Raw genomic sequence first — 13,817 nt, 5'->3', positions numbered from 1 at the left:
GCTTCTTTTAGGAGCTCGGAGCCTCAGACGTGGCCTTTGTCCCCTACATACAGAATTGCAAGCGCTGATCTGGGCTATGGAGTCTTTACTGGCGGCTGGAGTGAGTTGTCAGGCCTTCGAGACGGATTGTGCAGAGCTTGTTGCGATGGTGCAGTCGCCAGATGATTGGCCCGCTTTCACGAATTTATTGGAGGATTTCTCGCAGCTTCGCTCCTTCTATCCATCCTTCTCCCTCGTCAAGATTCCCCGCGACGTCAACGTAAGAGCAGATTGTCTTGCTCGGTCTTCAAGATCTTTACCGTCCGAATCATTATTTGTAAACTCTTATCCTCCTGTTTGGGCAACCAATCTTGGAGTTCTCTTTTAATTAATTATTAATGTTTGGTTGAAAAAAAAAAAGTTGAATATGGTGAAGGAAGCACATCATTAAATGCTAATAATTTTACTTCTTAAATAATGTATAATAAATTATTGATTACATAGATAGTCAAAACATTTTGTTCAATTATATATCATAAATTTTCGTTATTAAATTACCAAAAAAAACAAAAATAGTCAAACTTGTAACATACTATGGTAGTTGATTAAATATAAACATTTCATCACTATGGTACAGATAATTACACATAGGAAATCATATATATAAAAGTAGAGTTTCAGTCTCTCCTTATTGGTCCACTTGGCAATGCAATTTTAACAAAAAAAAATTATATTAAAACATAAATTTAAAACAATTAATTTTCACATTTAACTCACATAATATAAAACTGAAATCTTTATAGCTTCTCCCTATAAATTATGCATTAACTTTATTTCTCCACTAAGTTGTATTAATCAATTGTATTAAAAGAAAACAATAAATTAGAATTGTAACTCTCATTTTTCTAAATGTAATTTTTCATCATTTCTCTTCCTATAAATACTCATTATCTTATTCTCTTAGTCTATCACTCTTTCATTCTCTCATCTTCTTCCACTACTCTCAAATCTCTTTTTTGTTTTGTTTTGTTTTGTTTTGTATTTTTTTTTTTATTGTTGTTGTATGGGTTATAAAAAATCAAATCAAATATCATTGTAAAAGCTTAGTTTTAGAGTTTGTATGATATGTATATCTTATATATTTATTTTAATCTTTTAAAATGTTTATCTCCATTTTCTATTTTATATTAACATCTTATAAGTCATTATTTTCATACTTCCTTACAATATTCACCACACAATAAGATCATAAAGTTGAAATGATCCATATGTAATTATCTATTATGTCTCTGGTTATCTCACATATTCATGTATCATTTTTAATAATTTATAAAGATCAATATAATATTTAAAGATCAATATAATTATCCATTTATCCATTTATAAAGACTATTTTGTTTTGTGATTCAATTGTTAAATCTGCAGAGATCAATATAATATATATATATATATATATATTTTTTTTATGATTTGAGGTTTTTGAAAACAAAAAGAACATAATTAAACAATTGGTTTTTTGTGTCTTTAATCAAAATAAAAAATGATCCAAAAAACAAAACATATTCAACTGGAACTTAAATATAAAAATAAAATATAATTTTAAAAATATCATTTCACTAAATTCTCTAAAGATGAAACCATTAGTATGAAATCTAGCACTATAAATTAAATTGATGAGTGAAAACCAAAAAAATATAAGTTATCCTTGGGATTTTAAAAATTATTGAGATTGAAGAATTCATATAATTTTATAAGAAAACTAATTTAGTTTGTCACTTAAAAAGTAATATTTTTTATTTTGAAATATTATGTGTAAGTGTTGAGTTTATATCAACAAACAACCAAATCATGTGAATTTTGATTCAGCCACTTGGTATTCCTTTTATTTTAGGTTATAAAAAATTAAAATATTTATTTATAATTAAAGACATGTAACTCCATTTAACTCAAATGTAACTCCTATCCAATAATTGTACATTAATTCATTCCTCCTACTAACTTATTATCTTTCAAGAGAAATTATTTTTGGTTAAATTTTAATATTTTTTATTTATTTTGGTTGGCTAAACTTATATTCATATTTTGGTTGGCTAAATTAATATATTTCTCATGTAAAATTATTGTTTATAATATATTTCTCATTTCAAAGTTTAAAGCAATATATCATATATATAAAAGTAAGGTTTTGGTCTCTCCTTATTGGTTGATTTTCATTTAATGTTTTCTAATTTTTTTTTATTTTTTTATTTGCTTTCTAATTGCTTTAAACAATATTTAAGATCCAATAAACACAATACATTTAACTCACACATTAAAATAAAATTATAACTGAAAATAAAATAAATTATGCATTAATCATATTCTACCACTCAATTTTATTCAAACACAATAAATTACTATTGTAACTCCATAGTTCTAAATGTAACTTCCATCATTTCTTATCATATAAATAAGCATTCTCTCAATCTATCATTCTCTCATATTGACATTCTTTTACTATCTCATTTTCACATTCTCTCATTCTCTTCTACAATACCTCAAATCATTTTTCGTTTTTTTTTTTTTTTTTTTGATTTCTTATTTTTGTTGTATGGGTTGTAAAAAAAAAATGAAATATCATTGTAAATTGTTAATGCTAAATTTTAATTTTAGAGACTACATGATATATATTTTACATTGTTCTTATTTTAAAAGATTTATCTCCTTTATCTAATTTGGATTATTATCTTATAAGTAATCATTCTCTCTTCCTCTCCCACCAATATCAAATGTTGTTATATCTCATATGTGTTGTAAGAGTTTGATTCTATATTTTAATTTAGAAAGTATTATATATATATATATATTACATTGTTCTATTTTTTAAAGATTCATCTCCATTATCTAATTTGGATTACCATCTTATAGTAAACATTCTCTCCTCCTCTCCTACCAATATCAAATGTTGTTATATCTCATATGTGTTGTAACTTGTAAGAGTTTGATTCTATATTTTAATGTAGAAAGTATTATATATATTTAACATTGTTTTCAATTTTTATTTTATTTATATAAAAAATATTTCTTTTATATTTCTTGCCTTTCTAATCTATTCATATTTATTTTTTAAATTTGCATAGTTAAATTTAAATTCACATATGTTGGTTTTAACAAAACAATCAACTTTATTTGAGAATTAGATGTTCCTATTCATTTTTAAACGATCAATGTGTAACATATAAGCATTTTGTCTTGCAACCACAAGTTCCATTTCCATTGCTTAACTCCATGGTTAAACTATAATATATGTTGTCCTATTTGTAGGAATAACAACATACTTATTTAATTTATTTAAAAGAGCAGATGATTAAACGAAATAAACATTTCTCCAAATTTTATAATTCAATCAGTGAGTGTACTTATTACTTTGAAAAACTTTTACATTGAAGTTCATAAAATCATATAAGAAAACTAAAATACTATATCACTTCAAATTTGGAAGGAAACACTTGGTATTCCTTTTAAAAAAAGTCAAGACACATATAAAAATTTATTAATATTTAACTCACTTTAAAGACATTAAAGGTCATTTAACTCAAAAATAACTTCTATCCAATAATTTCATACATTCCTCCCACAAATAAAAAAATATATATATATGTTCAAGATTGTATTTAAATATTACATAATTTTTTAGTTAGCTAAATTTATAGTCACATATATACAATATATATACATAAGAATTTATATTACTTATTAACACCATAATTCGACCCATTATTTGCTTAACTCAATATTGGTTTCAAAGCCAACTAAAGAAAAACAGAAACGATCTTATTGATATTAGACCAAAACATGGGCATACAAACATAATCACTTACACGGAAGATATTTTAAAAAAATAACTTATTATTGCAACATCAACGTATGAAGGGTTTACATAAGCAGTTAATTAGAAAATCTATAATACAATAAATGTATTGGAAACAATATCAGTCAATGATAAGATTGGATCCTCAAAAGCAAGAAACAACATCTTCATAATTCATAAAAAGTAAACGCCACAATTATACACATCTGAACGAAATGATATAAACATATAGTGTATTAATAAAAGTGACGGCAAAGCCCGTATATGCCTAATTAAAACGAAATAAAAAAAAAGAGAAAACAAAAAAGACCAAAAAAAAAACAAGAAAGTGCCAACTACACCACAACCCACGCGTTGCGTGGGGAAGCACCTAGTGTTATATATACCAGAGCTACCTTTAGTCGTTTTCTAATCTATTGGCGGCGCCGCATTCTAGTGCATGATCTAACAAAATATTTTCTTTCAAGTTTTAAGATTGACACACGTCACACCTTTCAAGTTTCAAGGTTGACACGTGCCATACCTTTCAGTTGCCATACCACGATCCCGCAAGGTCTCAATAGCCAGTTCTTACAGCTGCTAAAAAGGTATGATGTTTTTAAGATGAGGCGAGAATGCGGGATCGTGGAACCATACGTGTTTATGCTTACGAGCGGTGAAGCTTGCTGGACGATGTTTGATAAAATCTTTGAGAATTTTGAGACACTTCCGAGAATTCCCTCTGACGTTTGCTTCTATCTAAGTGATAAAGAAACAGTTTGTGCGGGAACACATTTGATGGTCATTGGAAGAGAGCTGGGAGGCATGGCAGTGTGGCGTTACGAGCTAGGGATGCATGAGTGGGTAAAAGGTCCTTCAATGATCACACCTCGTTGCATGTACGCTTCGGCGAGCTGTGGGTTCGATGCTTATTTTGCCGGTGGTCTAAAAGTAAATGGAAATCGGTATCCCGAGGTTTTGAGAAGTGTGGAGAAGTACAATGCTCAGACCAAAACCTGGTCAACGATTCCGGAGATGCATAAGAGAAGAAAATTCAGCTCAGGATGTTTCTTGCGCGGCAAGTTTTATGTGATCGGCGGTAGAAATGAGTATAATGAATACCTAACTTGTGGAGAACGCTACGATGAGGTGACAAATTCTTGGACGCTCGTCCCAGACATGCTTGGAAGCATGACGTTCATGCCTTCCCAGTCGCCTCCCCTCATCGCAGTGGCCAACAACAACCTTTACTCGCTTGAAGCATACTCAAACGAGCTGAGGGTTTATGATGTAAACGCAAACAGTTGGAAGATACTTGGTGTTGCACCTGTGATATCAAATGCGGGCTTAGGTTGGGGCGTGGCGTTTAAGTCAATTGGAGATAGGCTTTTGTTGATTGGAAACTCGTCTCCTCATTCTTCGCGTGCAAAAATGAGAGCTTTCACATGCCGTCGTCCGTCTCCAGACGTGGAAGAGCTAGTTTGGGAAGAGCTAAATACCAACTATGGCAATGTTCAGTTCGACCATTTCATTCGTAATTGTTGTGTTATGTTTGCTTAGAATTTTTTTAAAACAAAAACTGTTGTCTGCATTTTGATTAATTCTCCTCTTTTCTTGGTTTACGTCTTGGCCTTGGGTGGTTTGGACGTAAACGTTTGTGTATCCCCCGTTTGTTTGGTTTTATCATCAATAAAGTATTTTATGTTCTGTTCCGGAAAAAAAAGTATGTGTGTTTTTGTTACATTTGTAATGTTTACTGTGCTAATATTAGCAATAAGCCCATAAGACCCATTAAGCCATCTGTTGCTTTCATCTCTTTTTTTATTTCGTGATTTGTTTTGGGAAGAATCCCAAAGTTTTCTCGAGATGCCATGGATATATGAAGCAGAGTACAATTGATGTTCTCCGAACTTGCTCGCGAAGTAGCAGAACCAACCTACGTCAAAAGCCCCTTTAGATGTTAGTTGTTTCTTTCTGTCCTGGTTCATTAATTTCGTGTTTTGATTTATATAGTTTGTTTTTGGAGAATTTATGCGAGATCTGATGATGAACTAGTGATTTCATTGCGGAATTCGAATTGGGTTCCATGGATAATTTTCAAATTCGATTTACGAACAAAACTGTCATTGATTCTGCCTGGAAATGTGAACACTTATGGTAGAATTTTCAAAATTCCAGTGACTTGGAAAAAGAGAGTGTAGTCTTTATGTATATAGTGTCACTTTTTACCTTGCTTCATTTCAAACGTAGTAGTGCCACTTTTCATGTGTTGCAGTTTTAGTAAGAGGGATGTGTTTTGAGGTAAAAATGTTGGTAATTAGCTTTGCATTCTTTGCCACTAGTGTTATATATTTGGACAATGACCGTCTAGTTAATCATTCTTGGTCCACGTGAGATCAGCTACAACAGACCGTCTAAACAGATGCAAGTTTCATCTACGTTTGATCTTATTCAGTTTTTTTTGTAGAAGCTTTAAACTTTTCCAAGTAACTTTTATCTGCACCGCATTTGATATTTGAGTAGGTTAGAACATTGGTATCCTTTATTCTGAATCAGGAGATATTGAGATTTGTTCTAGGAACTTCTCTGTGCCCTAGACTTTAAACTTGTATCCTAGCCAACACATGTTGCAGCACAGTATGGCCAGACTGCTTTTTTCTGTCACATTGTCTCAAAGTGTATTACGGATCCTGATAATGATGGAAGAAGGATCCCTTGCACGAGATTGCCATAAAGTGGAACTCATGCTTGCCTGCTTGTGTTACTTCATTTATGATGCCTTATATCTTTTCTTATACGGTTTTAAAATTGCATACTTTTGTGGAAAATGGATAGTTTATTTTGTTACCATTTAAGATGTACATTTTATTACTGAAACTGGTAACTAATAATATATGACTTTTGCGTGGATGCCATTTCGAAGCTGGGAGAGGCGGTGTTAATCAGTCCAAAGAAGCACAATGCGCTGTGCAGGAGGAGATTTCTAAGAAATGGACACGATGATCAACTTAGAAGTTAAAGAGCTAACGGTAAGCGGTTAATATTGATTTGCATGGCTCAAGCCTCATTTTTACTCTATCTCTCATGGCTGCTTCTTCTTCTTCTTCGTCGCCTGACTTTAAGAGATACCATGTCTTTTCGAGTTTCCATGGACCAGACGTCCGTAGTGGATTTCTCAGTCATTTACACAATTATTTTGCAAGCAAAGGGATCACAACGTTCAACGATCAAGAGATGGAGAGAGGCCATACGATAGGGTCTGAGCTCGTGCGAGCGATTAAAGAATCTAGAGTCTCGATTGTGGTGCTCTCGAAGAAGTACGCTTCTTCAGGCTGGTGCTTAGATGAGTTGGTGGAAATCTTGAAGTGCAAAGAAGCTTTAGGGCAGGCTGTGTTGACTATTTTTTACATAGTTGATCCTTCTGATGTACGGAAACAGCGGGGAGACTTTGGAAATACTTTCAAGAAAACTTGTGAAGGGAAAACCGATGAAGTGAAGCAGAGATGGAGCAAAGCTTTGGCATATATAGCAACCGTAGCTGGGAGACACTCTCTAAACTGGTTTGTCTTTTCTCTTGGCTCTATGAGGTAGAATGTTTTATGTTTCTTAATTCATGCTTTAGCGAAGGAGTTTCTATCATTTAAACAAGACCCAACAACATGATTTTGTTTCCTTTTGTTAGGGCTAATGAAGCTGAGATGATCCAGAAGATTGCTATAGATATTTCAAACAAACTGAATGTTACACCTTCAAGGGATTTTGAAGGGATGGTGGGACTTGAAGCTCACCTGACGGAACTCAACACTTTGTTATGCCTGGAAAGTGATGATGTGATGATGATTGGAATTTGGGGTCCTGGGGGCATTGGTAAGACTACCATTGCTAGAGCTTTATTTAACCAACTCTCTACCAATTTTCGGCTTAGTTGTTTTATGAGGAACCTCAAGGGTGTTGATGACTGGGATTCGAAGTTGTATTTGCAAAATAAGCTTCTGTCCAAAATTTTGAACCAAAAGGATATAAAGATACATCAGTTAGGCGCAATAAAAGAGTGGCTACATAACCAACGAGTGCTCATCATTCTTGACGATGTAGATGATCTAGAGCAATTAGAGGTTTTGGCTAAAGAAACTTCTTGGTTTGGTTCTGGAAGTCGGATCATTGTTACCTTAAAAGATAAGAAGATTTTGAAGGCACATGGGATCAACGATATCTACCATGTGGATTTTCCATCCGAAGAAGAAGCTCTTGAGATGTTATGTCTATCTGCTTTCAAACAGAATTCTCCACAAGATGGTTTCGAAGAGCTTGCAAGAAAAGTAATAAAGCTTTGCGGTAATCTTCCATTGGCCCTTAGGGTTGTGGGTTCTTCTTTATATAGGGAGAGCGAGGATGAGTGGAGGCTTCAATTATATGGGATAGAAACTAATCTTGATAGAAAACTTGTGGATGTCTTGAGAGTGGGGTATGACAAATTGTTAGAGAAACATCAAACTCTGTTTCTTCATATTGAATGCTTTTTCAACCATAAAAGTGTTGATTATGTGATAGCCATGCTCGCTGACAGTACTTTGGATGTCAAAAATGGGTTGAATACCTTAGCCGCTAAATCTCTTGTGTATATATCTACTAATGGGTGGATAATGATGCACTGTCTACTACAACAATTGGGTAAACAAGTTGTTGTTCAACAGTCTGACGAGCCAGGGAAACGTCAGTTTTTAGTTGAAGCCAAAGAGATTTGCGATGTTCTGGCAAATGAAACTGTAAGATCTTACCTATATATATTGCCTATTTTTTGTAATTGTGATAACAAATCTTATTTTGCAATATTTGGTAGGGTACTGGATCCGTCATAGGTATATCATTTGATATGTCCAATATTGGGACGTTCTCGATGAGTAAGCGCGCCTTTAAAAGATTGCTTAATCTCATATACTTAAGATTCAAGTATGGACATGTTAGCTTGCTAGAGGACATGGAATATCTACCTCGTCTAAAGTGGACACCGGTAGCACGGTTAACGTCCTGTTCTCGCAAACATTGGAGAAGATGGGCGTCACACCAGAGCAAGTCAAACCAGGAGGCAGAACGCTGACCGGGTACGACGGCATCGCTAAAGCATCGATGGGCGACGTGAAACTACAAGTCCAAGCCGGTGGCGTAGCGCGCAAGACCAAGTTCGTGGTCATAGACGCCCCACCAATCTACAATGCCATCTTGGGTTCGCCCTGGATCTACTCTATGCAAGCAGTTCCTTCCACCTACCATCTCTGCCTGAAATTCCCAACGGCCGCGGGAATTTATACGCTGTATGACGACCAGAAGATGGCCAGGACCTGCTCCGTCCTCGAGAAGAAGCAAAGGCGGAAGGACGACGCCTAGCAATTATAGGCTGAGGATCACATCGTTGATCCTCACAAACCAGAGCGAGATCGGCTAAAGGCCATAGGGTGACAGATCATACAAGTCAACATTGACGGAGTAGACCCCTCTCGGACGGTCGGGATCGGGGCTGAACTCGATGAAAAACTCAAGACCGAACTAGTCGCGTTTCTGAAATCGCGATCCTCAACGTTCGCCTGGTCCACTAAGGATATGGTAGGCATCGATCCTTCAGTCACATGCCATAAACTGAATATCGATCCCACCTTCAAACCAGTTCGGCAGAAACGACGACGTCTCGGCAACGAACGAGCAAAAGCGGTGCAGGACGAAGTCGAGCGACTCTTGAAGGCCGATCAGATAATGGAGGTACAGTACCCCGACTGGCTAGCCAATCCGGTGGTGGTCAAGAAAAAGAACGGCAAATGGCGAGTTTGTGTCGACTTCACCGACCTCAATAAGGCATGTCCCAAGGACTGCTTCCCGTTACCTCATATTGATCGACTCGTGGAGGCCACAGCAGGCAACCAACTCCTCTCGTTCATGGACGCATTCTCCGGATATAACCAGATCGCAATAAGCCCAGCAGATCGCGAGAAAACCGCATTCATCACGGATAGAGGAACCTACTGCTACAAGGTGATGCCATTCGGCCTGAAAAACGAAGGGGCGACCTACAAGCGCCTGGTCAACACGATGTTCGCTGACCTGTTAGGGAAAACAATGGAAGTCTACATCGACGACATGCTGGTCAAATCCCTTATAGCAGACCAACACATCCAGCACCTCGCCGAATGCTTCGACATCCTGGACCGATTCCAGATGAAGTTGAATCCCACCAAGTGCACTTTCGAGGTTACCTCGGGCGAATTCTTGGGATATATCGTCACAGAGCGCGGAATCGAGGCGAATCCAAAACAGATCGAAGCAGTGCTGGGACTTCCATCGCCAACCAATAAACGAAAGGTACAGCGCTTAACAGGTCGGGTTGCCGCGCTAAACCGTTTCATCGCCCGGTCGACGGACAAGTGTCTCCCATTTTATCAGCTTCTTCGGGGCAATAAAGACTTTCCTTGGGACGACGCCTGTGAAGCTGCCTTCGGACAGCTTAAGCAGTACCTGACCAATCAGCCAGTGCTCGTGAAGCCCGAAGAAGGCGAAACGCTATACCTCTACGTCTCAGTGTCCAGCTCGGCGGTAAGTGGGGTGCTAGTCCGAGATGACCGCGGTGATCAGCGCCCAATATTCTACACAAGCAAAGCCCTCAATGACGCGGAAACGCGCTACCCAACCTTGGAAAAGCTCGCCCTCGCCTTGATCGTCGCCGCACGGAAGCTACGACCTTACTTCCAGTCACACTCCGTTGTCGTGTTAACCGACCAGCCGCTCCGAATGGTCCTTCATAGTCCCCTTCAGTCCGGGCGAATGGCGAAGTGGGCGGTTGAACTAAGCGAGTACGATATCGAATATCGTTCTCGCCCGAGCCTAAAGTCGCAAGTGCTTGCGGACTTCATCACCGAACTGTCCCCCGACCTCGAGGAGACCATACCAAAGGAGGAACCCTGGACTTTGTTCACTGACGGCTCCTCCTCCAACCAAGGATCTGGCGTCGGGATTATACTCCGATCTCCGACGGGCGAAGTCCTCGAGCAAGCAATAAAACTTGGCTTCAAGGCATCAAACAACGAGACCGAGTATGAAGCCGTCCTGGCTGGACTACGGTTAGCTCAGGGCATGGGGGTAACTAGCATCCAAGTGTTCTCCGACTCCCAGTTAGTGGTTAGCCAGTTTAGCGGGGAGTACGGCGCTAAGAACGGGCGCATGGAGGCATATCGCCAGTTACTCTGGACTCTCTCCGCACAGTTCGCCTCGTTCGCGTTAACCAAAGTTCCGAGGAGCGAAAACGCGTCAGCAGACGCTCTCGCCGCCCTGGCAAATTGTCCCGACCCAAGTCTACGACGGACAATCCCGATCGAGTGTATCGAAGCTCCTAGCATCGACCACTCCGAGATGACATACGCCATCATCACCGCCATGGACCCAATGGCAGTCGATCCACCCGTCCAGGAGCCCGTGGAAGCGGTGCAACCACGAGACGATTGGCAGCTCGAAATAAAGAAATACATCGAAGACGGCAAGGTCCCAGAGGATCGATGGCAAGCTCGCCGTTTGAAAGCTCGATGCGCACACTACGCCATGATGGGAGGAAGCCTCTTTCGATGCAGTTCGTCCGGAGTCCTTCTCACCTGCGTCGATCGAGAGGAAGCAGAACGAATAATGATGGAGGTCCACGAAGGCGATGGCGGAAACCACTCCGGAGGGCGTGCACTCGCACTGAAAATCAAGAAGGATGGTCATTACTGGCCAACCATGGTCACCGATTGTGAGGCATTTTCGGCGAAATGCGAGCCTTGCCAGCGCCATGGGCAGATGAAACATGTACCACCCGAGCTGCTAAACACAGTCACCGCGCCGTACCCCTTTATGCGTTGGGCGATGGATCTCGTCAGCCCATTACCCCCATCGAGGTCAAAGAAGTTCCTCTTGGTCTTGACCGATTACTTCACCAAATGGGTGGAAGCGGAGTCGTTCAGCAAGATACAATCGCTCGACGTCACCAATTTCATCTGGAAAAACATTATCTGTCGTCATGGGCTCCCTTACGAGATCGTCACCGACAACGGGACACAGTTCACCTCGATGATCACCAGACGCTTCTTAGGCAAATGGGGAATACGCTTGAGCACCTCGACCCCCCGATATCCCCAGGGAAACGGCCAAGCCGTGGCGACCAACAAAACCATCATAGACGGGCTGAAAAAACGTCTCGGACTCAAGAAAGGAGCGTGGGCAGACCAACTCGACGGCGTGCTGGGGTCCTACCGGACTACACCTCGCAGGGCCACGGGGCAGTCCCCGTTTTCGTTAGCATACGGCATCGAAGCCCTGGCTCCAGCCGAGGCCGGAGTGCCTACTTTGCGCCGCGCTATGCTAGTCAACGATTCCGCGCTCAACGACAGCATGATGCTAGATAACATCGATTTCGCCGAGGAGCTGCGCGACCAAGCTCTCGTCCGGATCCAGAACTACCAAAATGCTGCATCTAAATACTACAACAAAGCTGTCCGCCAGCGTAGGTTTAATGAGGGCGACCTGGTATTACGTGAAGTGTACGAGAATACAAAGGAGGTCAACGCTGGCAAACTTGGTGCTCGCTGGGAGGGGCCGTATCTCATTTCCAAGGTAATTCACCCAGGAGTGTACGAGCTCCTGACCATGGAAGGCAAGTAGATCAAAAATTCTTGGAATGCGGCTCACCTCAAACGTTACTACTATTAGACCTTTTGCTTAAAATCTGGTTATGAAAGTATGTACACTACGAACTACGACTGGCTTGATCCCGGATTTCGGGTACGTAGGCAGCCCTTGGTTTCTCTCACGAGATTTCGAGGGCACAGCTAGAAAAAATAATATGATTCCTTTATTCCATTTCATTCCTGCCATCTCGCCACATACAAAGAGTATTCGACATCGGCGTATCGCCTAAGAAAGATGGAGCATAAAACAAAGAGAAGGAACTACAAGCAATAAAAAAGGGGTGGCGATCTAATGCTACGATAGGTCTCTAGTCCCGGGAAGCAGATGCGAAGTGCGACCTCCCTCCTGTGATCTCAACCTCCTCGGCGATTCACAGGCGCAGAGCTCGAGAGGTCAGACTCCAACGGCTCCTCGACAGCTATACCTTCCAGATATGCCCGCCACTGTTGACACTCCCGCCTCAGCCCTTCTAGCCGGCCTGCTGGCATCTCTGCCCCCCTGTTCGCCATTTCCTCCAGGAACGCAAGCGGACCCTCCACGGTATGACTCTCTCGAAAATAACGATCCGTGGCCTCCAGGTGGAGGATGTACCGACGTAACCTCTCTATACGGCCCCTGTAGATCGGGATTTCCGCAACATGCAGATTCTCCGATTTGCCCAGCGGCTCGTAATCACTCTCCGGCAGGTCGGGTAACAAGGTCCTGACGACCTCCCCTTCGCATCGATCGCGGTCGGCGAGTAGTCGGGTCATGCGCCAGCCCGCCAAATAGAGGCCTCCGGCAATGAGCTCGTCGAGAACCGCGATGGTTCCTTCCAAGCGGCAGAGCTGATAGACGAGGTCGCTTTTCAGACGAAACGCCTTGATATACGAACTCATCCGCTGACAACGAGCTCGGTAGATAAGTATCACTCTTTGTAGGGGATCCTCCTCAGTCCCCACGGTGAGCTCGTGAGACGGAGACGGAATCGCCTCTTCTATGGGAAGGGCGATATTCGACGCTTCCGAGTCGAATCCGCTAACCCCGGCAGCGGTCAACTCTCGAGCTCACCTTAACCATGCAGATTGTGTCGTGGTAGGCATACTTTGCAGTTGCTCTTTCTGAAGTTTGGATGAGAGATGCTCAGCAAACCTTCTCTTCACCTATTTATAGGCGGGGACGGGGGAGATAAATGCTGCGTCCCGAAAATCTCGCACCAATCAGATCGAGGGAAGATACGCGCTGCGTCCCGAGACTCTTCCGCCAATCAAATTCCAGTATGAAACCGCGTCTGTATTTAATGCAGCGGTTACGCCTCGGGAATGAG

The 13,817-nt window shown here is 40.3% G+C and overlaps 1 pseudogene; it reads left to right on the top strand.

The window, feature by feature from the left end:
* The window catches only part of LOC104733915, a 13,896-nt pseudogene continuing 6,802 nt past the window's right edge, over positions 6,724-13,817 (top strand).

Source organism: Camelina sativa, chromosome 12 (genome assembly GCF_000633955.1).
Source record: "Camelina sativa cultivar DH55 chromosome 12, Cs, whole genome shotgun sequence".
NCBI classification, from domain to species: domain Eukaryota; kingdom Viridiplantae; phylum Streptophyta; class Magnoliopsida; order Brassicales; family Brassicaceae; genus Camelina; species Camelina sativa.
The sequence above is the reverse complement of the archived record's forward strand: the minus strand, read 5'-3'. Positions and strand labels throughout refer to the sequence as shown.